Source organism: Pyxicephalus adspersus, chromosome 7, assembly GCF_032062135.1.
Source record: "Pyxicephalus adspersus chromosome 7, UCB_Pads_2.0, whole genome shotgun sequence".
NCBI lineage: Eukaryota > Metazoa > Chordata > Amphibia > Anura > Pyxicephalidae > Pyxicephalus > Pyxicephalus adspersus.
In genome coordinates, this window is record NC_092864.1 from 56,973,538 (window position 1) to 56,990,359 (window position 16,822).

Genomic DNA, 16,822 nt, shown 5'->3' on the forward strand with positions numbered 1-16,822 from the left:
GCATTCCCGCTCATCCTTAGTACACAATCATTTTGCAGCTATTTATCAATGATAAGTACTGCCCAGTGACCGTGGGAACTGAACTGAAATGAACTCTCAATAGAGGAACTCCATTGAGAGTTAATCTAGAGTTCGCCTGCAGTCACCGCTGATTGGAGGCACTCATGTGCCTCCCACCAGCTGTGACCGCAGGTTCCCACGCTTCCCGGGCTGTACTTATCAGCCCGGTGACCATGGGAACTGAACTCAGATGAACTCTCAATGGAGAAACTCCATTGAGAGTTCATCTGCAGTATGCCTGCAGTCACAGCTGATTAGAAGCACTTGCGTGCCTCCAATCAGCTGTGACCACCGATTCCCACACTCCCCAGAACCTGCACTTCAATGGAATTCGTAAAAATTGCTTCGCCAAAATTTCGCAGACCCATTGGAAATTCGGGGAAATGTTTGTGTGAATGTCAGAGGCATTGTCGCTCATCCCTAGTACACAATCATTTTGCGGATATTTATAAACAAATACACTGTGTGCCTTAGGTTGAAAGGTTCATTTTAATACAAAAATGTTAGATAACAATTATCTGTACTTCTAGATTTTCTTAACAATAGTGACACTCCTGATTATTATACCTGTTTTTTGTCTTGTGGCACATTCTCTGTAGCCAGGCAGATAGTAATCCAACCTCCAGTTAAGATCCCAACGTGTTTTTTCATCCTATATGAGATAGGTTATAACAAGTATTTTCTAAATTGAAAAATTTAAGGGGATGCAATCATCACGTATATCTTAACTGACCTACCAACTACATTCAAAGGCAGTTCTTGAGACCAGCAACCCAGTTCATGGACCAATAAACCTGTCATATACCCAATATTGAAAACCAAATCACACACCCTGCTTTTTGGGCTAGCGACTCCATGGCCAAACATTGTATTTTAATTTCAATCTGCCAGAAAATCTTTTTCCTACAAATTGACAGCTACATACAGCTTTTCAGAATGACAACTCAGATTCATGACCACTGCACTACCAAAATCCTCACAGTTTAAACCCCAAGATGATTATTATATTCCACACTTTGAACTACAGGGTACATATTTCTTCCTGCACCCCTTCAGAAACATAGTTCCAAATGGAAGTCTCTGAATATTCTCAGACTGAATAATGAAAGCCACCCCCTAGACTAATATTGTTGTCTTCCCAAACTAACAATCACTTATAAATTCCAGGAAGAACCTGATGGAACTGTTATTAAGAGCTTACCACTAAGCCCCAACACATTCATAATAGTCCATCACTATGACAGGCAGGCTCACTGACCACGTGGATTGTACAGCAGGTAGGAAGGGGCAGGTAAGCTTCAATATAAAGATATGCCAAAGCTTTGCCTTGTATCAGAAGGGCCTGGCATTTTCCCATTACAGGAGGCTACTTTAGGTAGTTTTAGCTATGTAGGCACAGCTAAAACTACCTAAAGTAGCCTCCTGTGGTGGGCAAATGCCAGGCCATTCTGATACAAGGCAAAGTTTTGGCATATCTTTATATTGAAGCCATGATCAAAACTATTTGAAAAACGTGTGGAACAATAATTATAATGTATTTTTTGTGAAAATCCTGTTCTGTAATTTGAAAAATAAAGCAATTTATATCAAGATATAGATGAAGTGAATTGGATGGGTTGGAAGAAAGATTTTCCTCTAAAACTAACATTTGTATACAACTAATGCTATGGCTTCTAAAACATCCTTCATCCATATACCATCACTTTAATTTATGATTCACTAAATAACTTGGGGGTTAAACTATTACAAAACTGTAAGTGTTCATTGATTAATGTTAATGTGATTTCTCAAATCAATACTACCTTGGGAGAAATGTAAACATATTATTTATAGCCAAGCTTTGTGGCCTCGCCATATATAATCCACCGCAACTGGAAGGCACAACATAAAAAAACATAAATATTGTAAATAAAAAAAATATTGAAAAATAGGATAAACGAGTGAACCAAATAAATGTACTCCCCCCCATCACCACCACCTTACATGGAAACATTGTTTTCTTCATATTATTCTAACTAACAGTACCTGTGTTTAGAGGTTGTTGAAAGTTGTTTATTGTTTCCTCACTCTTGACACTGCTCTCTAAAGCTTTGCACAGACATCAAATCTTTGTCACTGCAAACAGTCTTTCGTAAGTGTTTCCTGTGACAAAAGATTGAACAAGTGCTGTACACCTATTGCTATTCCATTCTTTGGAGAGAGGTGGGGATAGATAAAAGGGAGGCAACCTGCTGAAACTTCCGCCGTTTTTTTTTTTTTTTACAAAGTCAGGCAGCACACTATATCTAGCCTGTGTACACAGCTTAACAATCCCTAGATATCATTTTTGCAAACACACTGACTGTATCTGCAGAAGTCTGGAGTCCATTGCAACCAATCAAGAAAGGATTGGATAGACTAATTATGTTTTCCCTTTGCTCTGACTTTATTTTCCCTTGGTTAAACCTTGGGAAAGCTTCATAAATAAAAGTGAATGTTGTTGAACTAAAACAACTTTGCATAATTAGTGATGACGTTTTCCAGTTTAGGAAAATTTGGCACTTCTTGTTTGGATATAATTCTACTGGAGACAATCTAAATGATTCAGACTGACTTTGCTGGCTTCATCTTTTTCTGTTTTTTTTAAAAACCCATTCCGTCCCTCTTTTCTTTCCTTATTCCTTCCATAGTGTTATATCGCATGCCCTTGTTATTATCAACAACCATGACAAGCTGTGTGTGGTCAGCTTTTGCCTAGCTTCACAAATTTTGTTCAGCTTTGTGAATGCTAATTTTATATTGTATATCTGTGTGTCTTATATTAGTAAACCACATTATTTAGACAACTGTATTTAATATGCCTATCTTTCATTCTGCATCTGTCTCATTGATATATTTTCTGTGCTGTTTAGCCATCTCTTTAATACAAATATCGCAACATAACGTTTTTGCTTACCCTAAATCTTTAATTTTTCAAATCAAGTTTAGTACAATTATAAAAGATTCATAAAGGGTCAATATAATGTTTTCTCATAATCCAAATTTACTTAAAACTTTCAAAATTATGAATAATACCAAGAATGAAAATAGAAATATTGTGATTCAACTAGACTGTTGTAATGTATGAAAAAAATTGGTTGTATAGCGGCTTTATTGTTATGATGACGGCTGTGGCGGGGGAAATTTTCAGTAAAATTAAAACAAATTGCTGGTAGTAAGGCATTTGTCACAGTCTGATTACTTGGCAGTCACTGTGGGAGCTCCAATTTGTCAAGCTACATCAGTAGAACAGGAGACTAGTACAACCAGACAATGTTATTTGCATGTTCATTTTATAATCATCAATAAAGTTTGTGCAGGTCATAGTGGTATTAGTTTAATTAAATTCAGTGTTTTGGTCATTGATTGTCAATGGTTCTAAACTAGCTTGAAAAATTTATATTTAGTGGTAGGTAATAGGCTTATCTGAAAATTTGCCTAATTTATTACTAAGCCTAAAAAAGTACACATTACCAGGTAAAATTAGCACCTATGACTCTAATGTGCAAGATCTTTAAATACTGCAAATACTGTCATAAGTTGTCAGCTTCTCTGTATTTTGCAGGGATAAATATTTCATGCAAAAAGATTGAAGATCAATCTCCCAAGAATGCAAAAAAATAAATATTTGGGGGGACTGGTCTGTTGAGGTTCTGTATATGATAAAGGGTTTTAGTTGGAGTTCATTTTCAAGAGAGTGGCCTGAGATACATTGCACTGATTTCATGCTGGGCTAATGGTGGGAACCATTTCACATCAGTATGGACACAAAACCAAGAAACTCCTATTATGAATATATATAGACTACTTTGATAAATGTAGAAGTAAGAAACATGTACAGTAACCCAGAGAAGCCAATTTTAAAGCAGCTTTCATAACTTTTCGCAGGCTATACCAGCTTGTCTCAACCTGTTACCCCAGAGGAACCCTTTAAATAAAGATTAAATCTCAGGAAACCCCTGCTAACTACAAGTTATTAAGGAAAAATACCCCTTACAGTTGTTGTCAGAATGCTACCTTCAAATGCATTTGATAAGATTATTAGTGTCAATCCACTGGCTCTGCTAAGTGATGTTGCACCAGAAACCTTTAAAGGCACCATCAAAATGAATGTCAATTAGCTACAGCCGCAGGAACCCCTGGCAACCTCTGGATGAGCCCTAGAGTTGCATGGAACTTTCTGGGTATATATAAGTATTTCTAGACTAGTTTGGTGTGTTTGAAATAAATTCAATTTGAATAGCAGTCTTCCAATTTAGAACCATTGCCAAATGCATCCACACTGCTGTTGATAATATGGGTTATTGGTAGAAAGCTGGATTATATCTAAGAACTAGAAAATCAATCAAAATGATTCTTACTTGAGGAACTGGTGTAACAATGGTCCAAGAGTCTTCTGTAGAGTCCAATAACGAGTGATCAGTTCCTAAAGAAAAAAAAAATACCTATGTTTTGTGCTATTTCCCAAACTTACATAATCTACTAAACTTTCTCTTCACCTGATTTCTTTCCATCCTTTTCCTAAATCCCAACATGAATTCATAATGCTTATTTAATTATCAGCACATTTTATTTGTTACACCTAATTCTTTTTTATTGTGTATATAGCAATTTAGCACCAAAAATATATAAAGATTTCCAATGTAGTTTTCAAAAATAGTGAATGAAACATGGACAGTATTACTGTAAAACCAAGAATATTTCAAGCTAGAAATCTGAGTTTAGGTCATTGACAAATGGTAAATATGTTCTACATCAACCCCCGGTCTGGCCCTCTGACAGTTGGACCACGAGAGCACGGAGACTAGCAGTCCCCAACCTTGTCCTCCATATTGATCTCAGGCTCAGGCTCATAAAAGCTGACAAATGTTTTGTTTTACCAGTATGCATACCTATTATACTTTTTTATTTATACCGAGGAAAAAGTCAGTACTGAACCCAGAAGACAAGTATTGTATCATTTTCTGCATCTCTTTAAACCTTTTTGCTCAGAACTAACTTTTTTTTTAATGCTGTGATGTTGTACAGCATTGACTAGTAGTCTAAGGTCAATTTTAGAAGCATGTTTTTGGGATGTGGGAGGAAACCCATGCAGACACAGGGAGAACCTTCAAACTCCATGCAAATAGTGTCCTGGCTGGGATTTGAACCTGGGATTTAGTGCTGCAAAGGCTGGAGTGCTAACCCCTGAGCCACCGTGCTGGCCAAATCAAATGCAGGTTGTGTTTCCTTCAGCTAGCCAAGCCAAAAGCTGAACGAGTCATCCGAGTGTTTAGATACACATACTAGAACATCACATGTGTCTAAGGGCCTAGTGTATATAAATATCTGAGCAAATCTTTGGAGAATCCCCAAAATAACCATGATACACAACTGTGGTTAGTTCCATCAGCAGGTTTAAGATACTGCACTACATAAGTACGAGATGAATATCCCAATATTCATTAAACCAGACCAGTAAAATATGCCAAAAAATCATGAAGCTTTATTACAACAATTTAAACTGAATCTGGAGGGGAGTTTATGACTATAAGACACTTTAATATCTAGGCATTTATTCTATATGAATTACAGAGTGACTGTCACCCAGGGTAAGATCTAATGTTACAGATTTGGCAGACCCTTATGAGTACTTATGAGTACTAAGCAGCAGCCACACTACTGGTGTACAACCAAGAGAAGCAATACAAGTAGGAATGAACAATTTATATATCTACCCCTTTTAAATAGCAATCTGGATTAAGCAAACACATTTACATGTACTTTACTTTTGGGTGACAACCTTGCCTTGCATCATAGAAAAGATCAGAACAAAGAGTAATGCTAAATTTATTAACACTGAACTATGTCCTGGATGCTGCAATACTGTGATAGATATTTATATGGTAAAGACAAAACCAGTGTGGGGATACAAAAATCCACTTGTATAAAGGTTGTCTATAGAGGATCTAAGTTTATACCCAGGATGCCTCCCATGTTAGATTTTGTTTTTTTTATAATTACCTATATACCTCTTCCTTTAATTGAAGTTGTTATAATAAATATGCAATGTTTTGTAGTGCCATTTAAATGTAATATAGATATGGTACTTGTAGATGTAATGTTATAGATAAAGATAGCTGTGCTATACATAGTTGTCTATAGCTTTAGATACTGAATATGTTTAAAAAAACATAAGAATGAGTTGTTCTCCAGTGCAGAGAACGTTGACATATTTTCTAGTTAGATCACACAAGAATATAGAAATCCATGGTACCTAACTAAACGTGGACAAGTTGTATTGGTAAAAAAAATCAAAGTAGAACTATGGATTTCCAATAAAAAATATGCTATGGGGCTCAGTTAAAAGGGCAAAGTCCCACAAATACTTGTTGATCCTTTCACTGAATATGAGAATAGCTCAGCTGTAATGGTGTGGTATACTGTCCAGCTCCTGAATTAGGAGGATTTTGGAATGTGTATGTTTCTGGGGGAACAGCTATCAGCATTGTTGCTTCTGGCTCACAAGCATGTAGTTTATCAAACGGCACCTGGCACACCTGGTTTTGCCCACTGCTTTCTGTAATGGCAGCACAGGACAGGCTCTGTTACTAAAACTCTCCCTACCAGGAGCTGCAGAAACAAATAAAAAAATTAGTTGTCTTTATGTTGCTTTTGTATCACATAGAAAGAGGATTTAGACTTGCTCACTATCATATAGGACTTTAAAAGACCATATAAACTCCAATATAAACCTAGGTACCTGAAAAAAACTACGTGGAAATGATTATAAACTTAGTACAAAATGTGACTATCACTACTAACTTTGAAAACAGTAATCAAAAGCAATGTTGATAAAATGAATGGAAATAAATGCAATTTTTAAAACATTTAGTAAAATAAAAATACAATCACATGGTTTCCCCCTTTTTACAGGGTAAATAATTCCCTACTTTTGAGTTGATTACATTGGGTCATTTGATCTTAACTTATCTTTTCTGCACTGTTGTTGGACCAGTAGATGAGGCAAAAAACTGTTTATTCTTTGCTTATTCAGAATATGCTTAAGTCGATACATCATATCTAAAGCAGTTTTTTTTACATTTTAGATAGAAAAGGGAATAGGTTTAACAAAGACACTTTTATTTGCTTTCTGTGTCCCATGAGGGAAATTTTGCTCCACTTCCTGCCCTGTTGATTCACCAGGAAGTAGGAAATTATCTTTTGAATGTGAATATAAACCAACAGTCGTCACAGAAACAAATGTTCTTATTGGAGGATTTTCTGTTGCTGTGGTGGCAACTCAAAAGTTTGAAATTACTCTTTCACACACACTGTAACAATGGAAGCTGGTTTCCTTACATTTGTTTATAAAGCCTTATACTATTTCTATATGTACACTACAAACTAGAAATTAGTCTGAGCATAGGATGAAACTATTTCAAATGTTAAGGACAGTTCTATACATAATATTACTTTAAGGTACAGAATACATTTTGTATTTTTTTCCTGTGTGTAAAAACCTCAAATGAGCATTTCTAAACAGCATAATTATCCACATCATGCCTTGATGAATGGGACAGAATTACCATGAAGTACACATGGGAATGTAATGAGAGTCAATGTGTATGATTTCTTTATTGCTTTCACAGTTTAGAAAAACGGACTCCAATGAATTTAATGACAGAACATAAAAGATGGGTTTGAGTAGTTATTCCTCTCTTTGTTCTATTTGTTTTCTTCCGGGATGAGAACTGAACCAATAAAAGGATCTTCTTTTTAAGCGTACACTAGCAAACACAAAAACCCTAGCACCTGATTTATCTCGGCTCTGTCTTAGCTTACAGACGATATTCACAATATTCACATTCCACCAAAGATTCTCACCTCGCTATTTATTAACACAAAGCAGTCTTCCACCTGGGTCCCCTTGATCAGCTATTGCAGAATATTTTTTGTTGGACTGTTTCCAATTTTTGACAAGCAGAAAAGACTTCATAGAGAATCCTTACACTTCATGACTGAGTTTCAGTACCAGGATTTTTCCAGCAGGTGGTAATACAGATACTTTTTGAAACCGGTGCTCAAGAGAATTGGATGAAGTACAGGATTATCATCCCAAAATGGATTTCTTTTCTCTACTTTCTGACCATTTGTCATGTGAAAAAGCAAGAACCAAAGACAGAGAAAATGTTTCATCCTACCATGCAGGTCACTTGGAGCTCACAAATTGCATTTTTAAGGAAAGTGACTATGTTGTATATGATAATATGTTAAAATGTATTTATGCAGACTTGTAAAATTATTGATCGGTATCAGTCAATATGCTCACAGTGATCGTAAGGCTCAATGTTGAAAAATAAATCAATATTTTATATTTACACTTAGCCATGAAATAAGACAAGAGCAATGCTAAGGTAGGTTACCATCATGCTGTAGATTGGTATAGGATGAACTAGAAGCACAGATGGGCCAGGACCATGCAGTGGTAATAACATATATTGTATTCCGATTTACATTTGAGTCCATTATCAGCGTTTGCATGGACTAAGTGAGCAAAATATTAATGTATGTGTCAGCTCTGTTTATTACATCAGACAAAGAGGAGAGATGTGCAGCAGGGAGCATTGTACCAGTCTGGGAGGTGAAATTTTCGACATTGAAAGCATGGGAGACACATTGATGTTGCTGGCTTCCAAGGTTATGGAGTGGAGGACTAGTTTGAATTAATGAGACCCTCCTGGGCAGTTAGGACCTGGTCAAACAAGGATTGAAGTTACCAGACTCCAATCATTGTTTTCCCACTATAAGGTAGTGATATTTTTACAAGTTTAATTTTGTGACCAAAATTGGACATTGAGTGAACAATATACACAAATGACAAAGCAAAATATGCAAAATTAGTAGAGAACCACATCACGTGTAAAGTGAAATGATTTATGGTAGAATAAAATGCCCAATGCCAAATTCGGGGGATATTGGACATCATATACTTCAGGTTTCCTTGGGAAAAGGATTAAAGGGCCTGGATAGGGCCACAATTAATGATGTTGCTGCAGAATTGCAGCTCTTTATTTGGAATCCAGGCCCAGAGTTTCCTGGAAAGAATGGGTGGGCCATGCACTCCTGCCCATTCTTAGGCCTGAAACTGAGGATGGATCTGAAGCACTTGGCCATTGATTATAAAAATATGGATGAACTTTGAGCCAGGAGGAGTTGCAGTCTAAGGCCAAGTGTGGCTCAGGCAAAAAGGCTGTGGGGAGCCTGTGAGTTTTGAGAAGGTCACCCAGAAACTCAGAAGGGAGTGTTAGAGAGCCAGGGGGCTAATTTTTTGGGGGGCATGGTTATGCTGTGAATGTCATTAATCCCCTCACTGCAGAAAGGTATTCAAGACTTTAAATTCAAATTCAGTTTCGCAAAGAAAACTGGATTTTTCTTGTTTCTTTTTGGAGTTCTTGCAAACAAAAGTGGGCAAAGCACCTGAAATTGAATTTAAAGTCTGAAATACCTCTCTGCAGTGAGTGCTTTTGATTGCTAATTCCCCACAGATTGTAACATCATGGTCACATTTTTAAGTAATGTTGTGTTTGTAAATTTTATAATTGGTTATTAAAGTGTAAAAAAAATCTGTTTAGATATTTATTGTACCTTAAAAGTCCCACTTTTTTGTCTGGGTATATGATGTATGTAAATTACGGACATGGTACATATATTAGCGACTCAAGTCTATATGTTTGTAACAAACTCCAATGTCCCAGATGACCCGAGTTTGTCATATACTTTACATGGGGACACAGCATCCAGTGGTGTGAACCAAAGAAAAAAAAAAATTTCAGGTCAACAGATATCCTGGCCTGAACTCAACCACCAAATAAAATTAAAATCCAAGTAAGATTTACACATGCCTGTGTCAGATATACCAGATATAAAAATCTTTCTATCACTTAAACATATTTTTCCAACTGAGCTGTATTTTGGGATAATCTAATACCAGGATATTATTAACTGAGTATATTCAGTGCACATAGGACTGAATTTACTCTTTAGTGATGGGGTGAAGAGGGGACAACACTATATCCCTTTTATAGTCTAAATCTGGAGTAGTATCATCTGTCTGGCTGTGCTCAGTGATGGATCGATGTAGGTTTTGGCAAATGATGGACAGAAATACATGTCCTTTAGCGGGGTAACTAGCTCTGTTGTATTTATCTTTGCATTTAGTGGTTTGTCTGGAGCTCAGCAATAAATATTATCTGGGAGGTAATATTGCATCTGCCTTAGTCTGAGCTATAAAGTGCGGAACTTTGAAAAGATGATGATATTGGGTATGTTGATTAAAGGAGAGTGCACTAAGCATGGGAATGCCCCTAGTAGGGGATATGGATGGACTAGTAAAAGGAGTACATGATGGAGCGTTTTCTAGGGTAAGCATATTAACATGAGATATCACAGTTTTCATGAGTAGCAGGACTCAAGTATGAAGAGCCAATACAGGTTTATGCATAGGTATCCAATATAGAGCAGCATTACTGCAGTGGGACATATGTAAGATAAACAATATAAATTTACTGTGAAAACAAGAAACTTTGTAAGAAAAAAAAGTGGTCTACTTCATTAGAGCCATACACCCCTAAAAGACGTCAACACTTAATTATGTTGCCCACCTAGGACAGAGTTATATTTCAAAGATGTGATTGTAGCGTAGTGAAAAGAGGCAAAACACTGCTGGAGAAAAATAATTTAACTCACTGCTCTTTGAACGCTGTGGCCTTGTTCCATTAAGGTTTTCAGTCTACAAAAAGAAGAAAATAGTTCACACAGAGTGGTTAGATGTAATTTCTTGCATTATGTGGACATTTTAGAAAAGAAGCACACAGAGTTATCTTTCTTGGGTACATTTGTCAGGCTTTTAGAGAACAATGCGGCATGTATTTAGAGTCGTCCTGACACAAGATGGTAACAATTGTAGGGTACTTCAGTTTATACTTGGCAGAAGGAACAGCATGGAAATGTCACCATCGTGGTACTGGAACCAGGGTCCATGACACAATGCATTTCTTGATGTGTTGATTTAAAGAAAACTTTTCTGAAAGAAATATATTGTAATAGCCTCTTTTAAATTTTCTGGATGGTAATGGCTTCCGTTTGTAATAGTTAGCTAAGCTGGAACAAGCATGTAGCTGTATAGGAGGCAAAAAAACGTGTTCTAAGGCAGTGGCTCAATATTGACGCCACTGGATCTGCATACCAGTTAGGGAATTAGAATTTTCAGGAGAGCAAAGGCAGCATAGGCAGGCCAGGTAAACAGCAATATATGTATTTTATTTTTATCTAACAGATTCCATAGTTCTCTGCACAATGTGGATGGTGTATGAACATGTGTAAAATGGGCAGCAGAACAGGATGCTAAGGGAGCGTTTCTGTGTGTATGGGGGTTGGACGACATTTAAATATTAGAGGTACGCACTGCACAATGTGCAAAAAAGGGAATGGAAGATCATGATGTAATCGGCATGCCACCCGGAAAGCTGTGATGTACAGACTGCTATGTATATTGTATAATTAGGAGGCAGTGCAATTCTTTATAATAAGTTCTTTATAATAAGAGCCAGCCAGTTGCGTTCATGGTAATCAAAGACAGTCAAACGTGTGGGGAAGAAACACATTAAAGATCACACACTGGCAGGCATATAACACAGAAATGCAGGAATTTCGGCTTTAGCTAAAACTCGTTATATGAAATACTTAAAGTGGAATTAAACCCAAAATAAAAAATGTCACCAAGGGGTGGAAGTTTTTGGCACAAGAGACATACAAAGTCTCCCTTGCCACTCTGCTCCTGGTGGGTTTTTGCTTTTTTGCTTACAGTCTATGGTAAAGCATCATGCAGTGTTGAGCTCAGATATATTCCCAGTTGTGACAGTAATAGACCTGGGTGCTAGGGAACAATAAAATCAGTTCACATGCAGACATCACATCTTCAGTGGCTGCCCAATGGTCACACAGGATCCTGGAAGACTCAAGTATGTACCATAATCGGCAAGTATTTTGTGCATACTTTTCAATTATGGCAAAAGCTCTGTTATGGGTGTCCATAACAAGATTTTTACCCGTGATCATTGTGTTATTTAAATCCTGTCTCACCCAACACCTGTGTAACTTAAACTGCAGACATGAGTAAAACAAAATCTGTAAAATATCAGCAAATATCAGTTTTGGTAATTGCCTTTACTTTGTGCCTTCTATATCAGCTATACACCTTTCTACTGTGTGCTCAAGCTGAGATTTCAGATGTATACAGAATGATGCAAAATAATTAATTAGTACATATTAGTACAGCTTTAAAATGACCATTTTTTATGTATAGATCTAGATTAAATACTTATGAAGCTTTATTGTGGACTTCAAGCAATGCTTTCCCATTGTTTACAGAAATCATGGCAAATACGAAAATTTCTGTTTATATACAACTCACTGGTGCATAATCAGTGAACATAAACTATACTCTGGTCTGTCTCCAGAGACCCAATTATTTATCTGTTGGGCGACACCATCTTGTCTCTCGCATGCAGAAGGTCATGAAAAAGGTGTAGCCAAGCTGTAAATAACAATTTGAATATCAAAGACACCCCTGTCCTTCCAGTGACTGTCATGTGTCAGTCCTCTCTGCATACATCAGCAGCTAGGAGGAATGTTAGAGATAGAGATGAGGGCTTAGCTGTTGACCTTTAACAAAATATCAGCCATATCAGTGACAGCACAGTTTGGTCCACTCAGGCTGTACTTTGGGGAAAGAAAAAAGTATGTTTAAAACAACTGATGGAGAGGATTATGCAGGTACCAGTATACTTACATGCATAGGTGAGTGGAAAAGTTCACTTTAGGCAGACACTACTTCCCAATATTTAAAACCTAATATAAGTTTTGTTTCCTCATAATTTGCCATGTTGGGATCAGTGCAAGTCCTAATGTTATCTGTTGTGTGTTTTCCAAACTAATGTGTGTTCAGAGAAAACTCAAGATCATCTGGCATATTCTACACTTTGTAGTATGAACATTTTATTAGTCAGTATTAATTAACAGGAAACAAAAATCTTAAGTTTTCGTGTTTAATGAGTTATAGTTTCTGTTATCAAGAGAGGCTTGGTAGCATCTTTGGCCCATGTCCTTTAAAGCTGACCTCCAGAAAAACAGCGCAACATGCTGAATAGAGTTAATAGAGGTGGTTTTACCTGCCCAAGGATTTCCAATTCTTCTCAGCTACATTTGTTATCCAGACACGCCTGCCTGGCAGGTACAAAATCTACCCTATTTTGAGACTGGGGAATAAAGGAGCAACTACAAACTGAGTTGGTCATTCCTGTGTTCTTCTCTCTAATAAGCATCTGCTTAAGGAATACTCTGATGGTGAAACAAAGCAGTGGGTGACTTTGCAACTGGTGAGCAGTTGGTAAGGGGTTTTCTTATAAGGTAATCTGTTACTTTATATCCTGAAGGTGCAAAGTGACAATCTTTTTATTTCCATCATAAAATATCAGATTGAGGGGACTGGTCCTTTAACGCTTTTTTTTGACACTGATATTCTGCTTGTGAAGGATTCTCCTAAAAACACTTTGTGATATGTAGGTCAATCCAAGGCCAGGTTGTAAGAACATAAAAAAGACTGCCTTCATCTAGCAGACTGAGCCTTTTAGACCGTGTGCCATTTGCTGTAACAGTAACACCTACTATTAGAAGAACCGTACATGAAACGGAAAAAAGAGATTTCAAAGCACCCCCAATTTCTTAGTGGAACATAGGAATCTGCTCCATGGCTTTAAAATGATAGGATTACTGAAGTTTCCCTGGTATTACATAATTACAGCACAGTTCATTGTTTGAGCAATATTAAATAATTTCTCTCCAGGGGCCTGCCTCTTCTTGCATCTGACCTTTCTGTTTAATAATAACAAAAGTGTGGAAATTAACACCCATGCGGGGTCTGTGCCCTGATATTTAAAATATGGAAACGGCAATAGGGAGAGGTAGAGTGTAAAGGTTTTAATTGGAAATGCTGATGTTGACCTTACCATATTTATTTAACAGGAAAAAAAGAATATCGAAAGGATATGAGAGGAGTTTTTAAGATGAACAACCTAAAGTACGAAAAGCAAAACTAAACCTGTGGTGCTGTGAGTATGCTTTTAGCATAATCTATTGGTATGCAAAGCATATTGGTCTATTACGACACACACATTTATCTTTTTCTAAGCGCCCTGCGGTGATGACTGGCTCAGGATCCTGTTACTAGTTTATCCCACAAAGCTGCCATTTTTACCATTGAGTCCAGGTCCACTGCTATCCTTCACAGGTATTGGAGAGGCTACTGATGATGATGATGCCAAAAAACCTCTAACTCCTGGAGGTTTTTTTATATTGTTTAGTTCAGCATTAAAAGTAATAAAGAATGAAGCAAGAAAACTAAGGCTGTTCAGTTATTCTTATAAATATTGTAGTGTAAAGGAGAGATAAGGAAATTGTGCAACAGGTCAACCTCCATGTGGCCTTGGAGTAGGGGACTGGGGTTTGTCTTCATATAGGTAGAGAATAAAACTAAATAACATACATAAGTCTGTTCTGTTATAACAACTGAATAGTAAAGATACTGATTCTTAAAAATTCACATTGCTGACTGGCTGTCCTTATTTGCATATTTAGTGATTGTTAAAACTATTATTCATTAATCGACAAGAGAAGACACTGGAAAGCCATGATATAGTTTAGTCTTTATCCACCTCTGCTAGACATTTGTTTACTACCCATACTAGAGAAAGCAGATCATCTGTCTTGTTCTCCACAGCTCAAGGACATAGAGTGCCTTAATGTCTCATAGGGCTCTGCTGCCCTGCAACTTAACACACATAAATGTCCTGATCATTGAGAACCCAGTGTGTAAGATTATGCTGCTAAGATTCCCAAGTTTCAGAATGGCCTAGAGGCAGGAGAACCTTCAGAGAGTGATAAATCACACACAGGCAGATGTCTGCGCAATGCACAGCTGGGAAATGAAAACAGACTGTCCTCTAGTAAATGTGGCAAAGCTGAGAGCAGTGAATTATCCAAGCAAAGCAAATCACATATAGACCACACAAAATAAGACGGCATCTGTAATAAGTCTCTTTCACATGTATTATCTAGAACAATATGAAGGGTCTATATCAAAATTACTATAATACCTCATAGCAGCAGCCCCAAACCTTTTTTTGCACTACAGACCAGTTTCATTAATGACAATTTTTCCAATTTTTTTAAGTGCATTATCTAATACATGATATAGAGAGTGCTTCTGACCTTGTCAGCTACAGTCTTTGCTGTCACAGGCAGGATCTGTGCCTTTTCTCCTGTTATTTTCAGCCAATCATGCAACCAAGTTTACAGATCTTTCCTGTCATAGCGAAAACTGCAGCTAACGGGGATGGCTGCAATCCAGTTCAACATGGTCCAGTACGAGTCTACAGTCCAATGGTTGGAGATCCATTGCTTTTAGAATTTATTGGGTTTGTTGGGTTTTCTTCTTTCAGACCATGGTGGAATGGCTTCAAGATGCTAGCTACCTAAAGGGCAGAGAACAGTGGATCTGTGGGGTGGGTGCAGGGTGTCCTCCACCAAAGCTGATCAGGCAGATGAGCTATTTTAGCTTTTCTGGTGAAATAAAACTTTTTATGGAAAACATTTTCATTAGGCAAGACATTATTAGATTATGTGTAGCATTACAGAAAGGCCCTGCTTTTTCCTAAGCAGTGGACCCTTTTTCTATTTGATGGTGCTTTACTTTCAACAATGCTCCTGTCCTGCCAATTATGCCCGCCGAGTACGTTTGCCAATTATGCCCACCGTTTGTACTTTATACTATGGTCAACAGTGCTGGTGGGCTGCATATTATTGATTTTATGACAGAGGCTGCGGGTGAAAGAACCATTATATTAGCTTGGCTAATGCTGAATTTGTTAACACTAAACATGTTGGTGACAAACAGATAAGACCAATGAACGGTTTACATGAGAAGCATTAATATGACTAAAATATTAAGATACTCAGCTTCACATCTACTTGAATATATTATTTCTTTTGTAAGTATATATTTTTTGCCTTACCTGTTGAAGTTTTTTGGAAGAAATTGGTTTTACCACTGCAATGGTCTCTTTAGGTAACATCCAGCTGTCTAAATGTTGAAACCTCCAATTGAGATGACGTACTAACTTCTCATCTGGGGTCAACATGGAAGTCCTTATGTCATCCATCTAAAGGCATCCAAAAGTTAGATTGATTAAAGGGATGAAGGCAAACATTAGCATCTTAGAGACAAATAAGGGTTCCCCTTAAGTTTCCTTTTTAGCAGCTGAATTCTTTTAAAGCAATAAGTACTAACACAGGCCTAGAAACTTATAATTAACAAAACTATTGGCAACTGAACCAACTGTAATTCAAAAGGCTATTTGACAACACTTTAACGAGAATCTGCCACTTTGATTATGTTAACCACTGGCTGAAAGCTTAACCCATAAATGCATTGAGTTGTTATAACAGTGACAAAAGTATCAACATTGACTTCTACCAATCCTCCACTGAAAGAAACTGTTCAGATCATACATTTTGTCTGTTTTAAATAGAAACTTCCCTCAAACTGCTTTTGGACAAAGTAGCTATTTCCTTACTGTAGTTTAACCCAAACAACTGAACCTCCTTGTCAAATAAATATTTATTTCTTATAATTGATAAAGGAAAA

At 37.0% G+C, this 16,822-nt stretch overlaps 1 long non-coding RNA gene across 1 annotated transcript; it reads right to left on the bottom strand.

Annotated features, from left to right (window-relative positions):
- Positions 1 to 4,395: 4,395 nt before the first annotated feature.
- Positions 4,396 to 16,327, bottom strand: LOC140334567 (uncharacterized). Its single transcript, XR_011921598.1, has 3 exons — positions 16,191 to 16,327; positions 10,807 to 10,849; positions 4,396 to 4,504 (listed from the first exon to the last, which is right to left on the bottom strand). It is a non-coding gene; the product is annotated as an uncharacterized lncRNA (long non-coding RNA).
- Positions 16,328 to 16,822: the final 495 nt, after the last annotated feature.